The following is an 8,605-nucleotide window of genomic DNA, read 5'->3' as shown; positions in this document are numbered from 1 at the left end:
AAGCGTCCGATTTCCAAGGTGTCCCAGGGCCATTTCAGTGGACCAGGCCCAAAAAGGAAACAGCCTGCCGCCATTTTGAGAGTCCTGTGACAGCCGCCTATCGCTGCACCGCAAGAGTGGGCGCAACTCAGCTGAATTGCGGCTTTTGACACAGTGGACCAAAAACGGACGGAATGGCAACTGAAACGGTAAAGGGGTGCCCCACTACAACAGATGACACTCCACCTGGAGAGGCCCGTTCACGCCGCCTCCCCCGGGGCGCCCCACGCCGTTATTCGGAGCAGCATTGTAGGATACCAAAACCAGTGCGGCAACTTACTGGACATCACCTTGGTGCCATCGTTCTGCTGCCTTGGAACTATTCGCGCAACAGTTTGCTACTGATGACCCCCCCCCCTGCGACGCCCCATGCCGTTATTTGCTGGGTGGCAACTTACTAGACATCACTTTCGTGTCATCTAGATTTCAGCGCGTTCTGCTGCCTTGGAACTATTCGCACAACAGTTTGCTACTGATGACCCACCCCCCGCGACGCCCCATGCCGGAAATCTGGACGTTGTGCTGCGTTGGGACTATTCGCACAGCCGACCGCTACTTCGTTGTTTTTCCCTAAAAATGTTTATATGTTATTACTATTTTTGTTTTCTTGTATATATTTATAAATTATTAAAGTTTTATAATCTTACTACTTTGTCGGAGTGCTATATATTTTTAATGTGACACATAATTGTAAAAACTTTGATGTACAAAGAGTCATCCCTGGAATCTTCCGCTTCAGGCTCGGTCCCCTCCCCAATCACAATACAGGATGGTTTTCAGATAATAGCAACGCTTCTGCTGTGACGGATCTCATCGAGTGTGGGCCTTGATCTACTATAACTCCTTTGAAGAGGGGTGATTCTTTACAGCTGTGGCCATAAACTACATCTGCAGGGCTAGCTGATACCCTAGGACCAGCCTGGACAATCGGACACAGAGGAAAAGGAGTGTCAGAGGGTGCGGTAGTTAATAGGGCGAAAGGGAGGTGTCGGGCGGGCACAGGGTGTGATTCTCAGGGAAGAGCAGCGCAGATGGGGGGAGGTTTATTACCCATGCATAAGACAGAGAGCGGGGGTGACCACTGCCTGGGGGAGATGCTTGCGAGGGTGGGGAGCCATGCTAAGGATCGACAGCGTGCACAGAGTGGGTCTGGTCAAGGCATCTAAAATGGCTGCCGTGCACGACAAAAGTGTGGCATTTGAAAAAAGACAAGATGGCGCAGACAATGTTTTTCAACACTTCCTGATTTCCTTCGAATCGAACGTTAACAGACGTTGGGGCATATTACCAAAGTTAAGCGATATTTATCCCTAACGATGCTTAGCAACGATTTTTTTACCGTCAGAAATTATCGCAGATAAACCTTGCTATTATCAAGGTTTATCGGAAATACGATAAAAAACGACCGCAATGCATTAATATCGCTGAAAACTCAGCGATATTCATGCATTACCGAGCTAATGCTCTTAGCCATGTTATCCACCTCCCATTGGATAACATGGCTAAGAACTGCTCAGGGCAGGTGGTAGCTTTTGGAGATATTCGCGCTTATCTCGAATATTTCCAAAAGTTGATAATAGGAGATAGCGATGTTAGCGACTGTTTCCAGTCGCTAACATCTTGGCATGCCCACTTTGCATGTCATTAGTGATAAATATCACTCACATGCAAGATGGTCGCTATCTTCTACTAGCCGTCGCTAACTGGTGTTAGCAACAGCTAGGTAATACACATATAATTTTATCTCCGCGAAGCGGAGCGCTGTTACAGATATATATCTTGTTTTTGAACGTTAATTTCTCAAAATGCACTGAAGCACATATATTGAGACCTAGCAAAGGCACATCGGGCTACCAGTCCCTACAATTTTGCCAAGTTTCGTGCAAATCCATTCAGCTGTTCGATCCTACCGAGAGACAAGATGGCGGCCGCTACGGACTGTTTGGAATGTTTACAGACACCGGAGAGCCAATCAGCTTCGCTTCGCAAAGCTCCGTAACGCGAAAAGTACGCGAAGCGGAACGCTGTTACAGATATATATCTTTTTTTGAACGTTAATTTCTCAAAATCCACTGGAGCACATATATTGAGACCTAGCAAAGGCACATCGGGCTACCAGTCCCTACAATTTTGCCAAGTTTCGTGCAAATCCATTCAGCCGTTCGATTATTAATATTTTATTTTTTTTTGCCCCGCTGGGGCCCTTTTAAAACCTCCACATCAAACCTAGGGGGTCAGCGACAATGTACTATGCCCCCTTATGGTCATTTGCCCCTTCGCTTTGGCCTCCTCTTGTCTCTCGATCCTACCGAGAGACAAGATGGCGGCCGCTACGGACTGTTTGGAATGTTGACAGACGCCGGAGAACCAATCAGCTTCGCTTCACAAAGCTCCGTTGCGCGAAAAGTACGCGTCCTGGGGCGCTGCCCGGTCCGCTGTTACAGATATATATCTTTTTTTAAACGTTAATTTCTCAAAATCCACTGGAGCACATATATTGAGACCTACAAAAGGCACATCGGGCTACCAGTCCCTACAATTTTGCCAAGTTTCGTGCAAATCCATTCAGCCGTTCGGGCTAAAAGTGAGGCCAACCGCCCTATGGAAATTGACATAGGAAAAACGCGTTTTGGGACCCCCCTTTTTTCTCGGCCCCCCCTTGACGAACCCCCCCCAAAATTTTCAGGGGCTGCTCAGAAACAAAATGTGCCATTTTCCTGAAAATTTCAGCCAATTCCGTCCACAAACGCCAAAGTTATTAGACATAGAATTTTCAAAAATCCCCTAGAGAAAAAATCCTAACTATATATACCTACTGGCGACCGCCAGTAGGTAATATGTATGCATGCATTTATATTTGTATTTTTATAGATATGCAGATTATATATGATTATATATGTATGTATATATATATATTCACTGAAAAAACCATAGGTTTCAGGCCTTATATAGTTAGGAATTAGCTTTTACAAAACCTTTGAAATTCACTCAAAAAACTATAAGTTTTAGTGGTGTTATAGCTAGCTGGACATTTTACTCATACAAAACCATTGAAATTGCTCCTATATAGTTAGTTGTACTAAGTATATATCGCGCACCCGCAATCCACTGCTGATGATGTCACATATTAGATCATTCATGACATGGTCAGTGACATCACTGATGACATCTCAAATGACATCACTGATGATATCATCCAGTGAATGTGGTCTGCTTCGTTATTTAAATATGCATTATATATATAGCAATTTGCATTGAAGAATGAGTGGATATATATAAATAAGTATTTGGATGGAGGATTTAGTAGCAGTGTAATTGACTGTTTACTTGACCAATTTATAATGTCTCACTAAATATAGTGGATAGTGACTAAACTGTGTGAATATCTGTATCACTTTGTCAGTTGTTGTGTAAACTGATTCTACAGTTGGTTACTAGCTATGTGAAAGTCTATATTAGTTATTGATTAGTTAACTGAGTATTTGTATGGGAGTGTGAAAGTGTGTGTGGTTCGGTGGAGGGTGTGTGACTGTCCAAAGATGTGTGAATAGTTTATTCAGTAGATATATGAAGTTAAAACTACATGTTCTAACAGTTTGGGTGAGGGAATCTCTTTATGGGTGTGGTGATGAGAAAATATATTTCTCAAAGGTACAGGTCCAACAAACTAGAAAAATAAAAGGCAGTGTATGTGTCAGTTGTTGTATATAAATAAGTATACATAAGACACAGTGATTGTGTGAGTGACTGTATGGATAACTGTATACTTGTAATAATGATTTTATAATTCACTAAGTATGACTTACTATCTAAATGAATAGAAGAAGTGGTGTTTGTATAAGTGTTTTGCTAAGTAAATATGTAAGTATGATCCATTGTTTGCATAAGTGAGTAGGATGGCTTCATATGTGAATAGGATGCGTGCTGTTGTTTAATGTCGATATAGATGTATAAGTATTTTTGATAGTGTTCTATTGTTCATAGACAGCATGTATGAGTGAATCCATAGGTAAGGGATTAGATGTGTGTATACATGTATGAATCACTGAGTGGATTTTTAGATACTTGTATTGCTGTGACAATGGATTTAAATATGATACTCTGTATTTTACAAAGAGTGATGAAAAATTGTAGTAGTGTATGAAAAGGTGTATGTGATTGTCACGTGGAGGATGTCATCAGTGATGTCATCAGTGATGTCATTTGAGATGTCATCAGTGATGTCACTGACCATGTCATGAATGATCTAATATGTGACATCATCAGCAGTGGATTGCGGGTGCGCGATATATACTTAGTACAACTAACCATATAGGAGCAATTTCAATGATTTTGTATGAGTAAAATGTCCAGCTAACTATAACACCACTAAAACTTATAGTTTTTTGAGTGAATTTTAAAGGTTTTGTAAAAGCTAATTCCTAACTATATAACTCCTGAAACCTATGGTTTTTTCAGTGAATTTCAAAGGTTTTTTTAAATGCTATTTCCTAACTATATAAGGCCTGAAACCTATGGTTTTTTCAGTGAATTTCAAAGGTTTTTTTAAATGCTAATTCCTAACTATATAAGGCCTGAAACCTATGGTTTTTTCAGTGAATTTCAAAGGTTTTTTTAAATGCTAATTCCTAACTTTATAAAAGGCCTGAAACCTATGGTTTTTTCAGTGAATTTTAAAGTTTTTTTTAAATGCTAATTCCTAACTATATAAGGCCTGAAACCTATGGTTTTTTCAGTGAATTTCAAAGGTTTTTTAAATGCTAATTCCTAACTATATAAGGCCTGAAACCTATGGTTTTTTCAGTGAATTTCAAAGGTTTTTTAAATGCTAATTCTATTAGCGGATAACGTTTAAATATATTAATATCCTAATGGGACCACCTGAGCAGCCCTAGGGGGTCAGGGTGTTTCTACCCTGCCCCCTTTTTGTGTTCTACACGTTTGTTTTTCTGCTTTCTTGTGCCTAATTCCTAACTATATAAGGCCTGAAACCTATGTTTTTTTCAGTGAATTTGCAAGGTTTTTTAAATGCTAATTCCTAACTATATAAGGCCTGAAACCTATGGTTTTTTCATTGAATTTGCAAGGTTTTGTAAATGCTAATTCCTAACTATATAAGGCCTGAAGCCTATGGTTTTTTCAGTTAATTTGCAAGGTTTTTTTAAATGCTAATTCCTAACTATATAAGGCCTGAAACCTATGTTTTTTTCAGTGAATTTCAAAGGTTTTTTAAATGCTAATTCCTAACTATATAAGGCCTGAAACCTATGTTTTTTTCAGTGAATTTCAAAGTTTTTTTAATGCTAATTCCTAACTATATAAGGCATGAAACCTATGGTTTTTTCAGTGAATTTCAAAGGTTTTTTTAAAGGCTAATTCCTAACTATATAAGGCCTGAAACCTATGGTTTTTTCAGTGAATTTCAAAGGTTTTTTTAAATGCTATTTCCTAACTATATAAGGCCTGAAATCTATGGTTTTTTCAGTGAATTTCAAAGGTTTTTTTAAATGCTAATTTCTAACTATATAAGGCCTGAAACCTATGGTTTTTTCAGTGAATTTCAAATGTTTTTTAAATGCTAATTCCTAACTATATAAGGCCTGAAACCTATGGTTTTTTCAGTGAATTTCAAAGGTTTTTTAAATGCTAATTCTATTAGCGGATAACGTTTAAATATATTAATATCCTAATGGGACCACCTGTGCAGCCCTAGGGGGTCAGGGTGTTTCTACCCTTCCCCCTTTTTGTGTTCTACACGTTTGTTTTTCTGCTTTCTTGTGCCTAATTCCTAACTATATAAGGCCTGAAACCTATGTTTTTTTCAGTGAATTTGCAAGGTTTTTTAAATGCTAATTCCTAACTATATAAGGCATGAAACCTATGGTTTTTTCATTGAATTTGCAAGGTTTTTTAAATGCTAATTCCTAACTATATAAGGCATGAAACCTATGTTTTTTTCAGTTAATTTGCAAGGTTTTTTTAAATGCTAATTCCTAACTTTATAAGGCCTGAAACCTATGTTTTTTTCAGTGAATTTCAAAGGTTTTTTAAATGCTAATTCCTAACTATATAAGGCCTGAAACCTATGTTTTTTTCAGTGAATTTCAAAGTTTTTTTAATGCTAATTCCTAACTATATAAGACCTGAAAGCCCACCAGGAATCTCCAGTATGCACCAGGGGACTGCATTGCAGAGAGGTGTAATTAAGCCACCGCCCTTTTTACACCTCTCTGCAACACAGCCCCCGTGCATGTTTGAAGAGGGGGAACTCATTCCCCCTGCATGCTGGGGGCCCCTGGGGGCCAACTAGCCCACCTGGAACCTCCAGTATGCGCCAGGGGGCTGCATTGCAGAGGTGTAATGTGACTATGCCCCTTGTTACACCTCTCTGCAACGCAGCCGCCTGGCGCGTTTGCAGAGGGTGAACTAATTCCCCTTGCATAATGGGGGTCCCTGGGGGCCAACTAGCCCACCAGGAGCCTCCAGTATGCACCAGATGGCTGCATTGCATTGAGGTGTAATGAGGCCACACCCTTTTTTACACCTCTCTGCAACGCAGCCCCCGTGCATGTTTGAAGAGGGGGAACTAATTCCCCTTGCATACTGGGTGTCCCTGGCAGCCATATTGTGCCTTGTTAGAACCAAGGCACAAGAAAGCAGTGAAACAAAGATGTGAAACTCGCAAAGGGGCCAGAGTAGAAACACCCTGACCCCCTAGGCCTGCTCAGGGGGTCCCACAAGGACCCCCAAGGCAAAAAAATAATATATCGCGGGGTACAAAAAAACAAGAAAAAAAATATAAAACAACAATAAGAATAAAAAAACAGTTCTTTTCAGAACTACCTCCAATTTATATAAAAATGCTACATTTTTTAAAAACTCTGTCTTTCTTTTTTTCTCCAGGGTACGCGTACCGGTACGTGTACCGATACGTGTACCGGGGCGCGCACCCCCTCAAAAAAAAAATAATAATAATGAGTGTGTGTGTGTGTGGTGTGTGTGTGTGGGGGTGTGTGTGTGGGGGGGGGTGTGGGGGGGTGTGTGTGTGTGGGGGTGTGTGTGGGTGTGTGTGGGGGTGAGGAATGTGTGTGTGGGTGTGTGTGTGTGTGTGTGAGGTGTGTGTGTGGGGGGTGTGTGTGTGTGTGTGTGTGGGATGTGTGTCAGAGGTGTGTGTGGGGGATGTGTGGGGTGTGTCTGTGAGGTGTGTGTGTGTGTGGGGGGGAGTGAGGTGTGTGTGGGTGGGGGTGTGTGGTGTGTGTGGGTGTAGGTGGGAGTGTGGGGGTGTATGGTGTGTGTGGGGGTGTGGGTGTGTGGGGTGTTTGGGTGTGAGCGGAGGTGTGGGTGTATGAGGTAGGGTGGGGGGTGGGTGTGGGGTGTGTGTGTGTGGAGGTATGTGTGTAGGGCACCCCCTCAAAAAAAGAAAACAAATAATGAGTGTGTGTGTGTGGTGCGTGTGTGGGGGAGGTGGGGTGTGTGTGTGTTTGGGGGGGTATGTGTGTGGGGTGTGTGTGTGTAGGATGTGTGGGTGTGTGTGTGGGGTGTGTGTGGGGGGGTGAGGGGGGGTGTGGGTGTGTGTGTGTGAGAGGAGTGTGTGCGTGTGTGTGTGAGGTGTGTGTGGTGTGTGGGTGTGTGTGTGGGTGTGTGTGTGTGAGGTGTGTGTCAGAGGTGTGTGTGTGTGGGGAAGGGGTGAGGTGTGTGTGGGGGATGTGTGGGGTGTGTCTGTGAGGTGTGTGTGTGGGGGGAGTGAGGTGTGGGGGGGTGGGGCTGTGGGGTGTGTGGGTGTAGGTGGGGGTGTGGGTGTGTAAGGTGTGTGTGTGGGTGTGGGTGTGTGGGGTGTTTGGGTGTGTGTGGAGGTGTGGGTGTGTGAGGTATGTGTGGGGTGTGTGTGTGGGAGGGGTGGGTGTGGGGTGTGTGTATGTGGGGGTATGTGTGTGAGGTGTGTGTATGAGTAAAATGTTCAGCTAACTATAACTGGTGTCAAACCTATGGTTTTCTCAGTGAATTTAAGAGGTTTTTTAAATGCTAATTCCTAACTATAACTGGTGTGAAACCTATGGTTTTTTCAGTGAATTTCAAAGGTTTTTTAAATGCTAATTCCTAACTATATAAGGCCTGAAACCTTTTTTTTTTTCAGTGAACTCGCAAGGTTTTTTAAATGCTAATTCTATTAGCGGATAACATTTATATATGTTATTATCCGTATGGGACCACCTGAACAGCCCTAGGGGGGTCAGAGTGTTTCTACAAGGCCCCCAAATCTTTTTTTTTTCTTGTAAAAAAATGAGGTACGCGCACCGTAAGCGTACCGGTACGCGTACCGGTACGCGTACCGTAAGCGTACCGTAAGCGTACCCCGCGATTTTCCGAATTGTTTTTTTTTTTTGGGCCTTGGGGGTCCTTGTGGGACCCCCTGAGCAGGCCTAGGGGGTCAGGATGCTTCTACACTGCCCCCTTTTTGAGTTCTACACGTTTGTTTTTCTGCTTTCCTGTGCCTCAGTCTACCGAGGCACAAGATGGCTGCCAACAGTTTCTGTTTTGGAGTGTTGACAGACATTGGCAGCCAATC

This window comes from Lissotriton helveticus, chromosome 8 (assembly GCF_964261635.1).
Source record: "Lissotriton helveticus chromosome 8, aLisHel1.1, whole genome shotgun sequence".
NCBI lineage: Eukaryota > Metazoa > Chordata > Amphibia > Caudata > Salamandridae > Lissotriton > Lissotriton helveticus.
Note: the sequence above shows the minus strand (reverse complement) of the source record.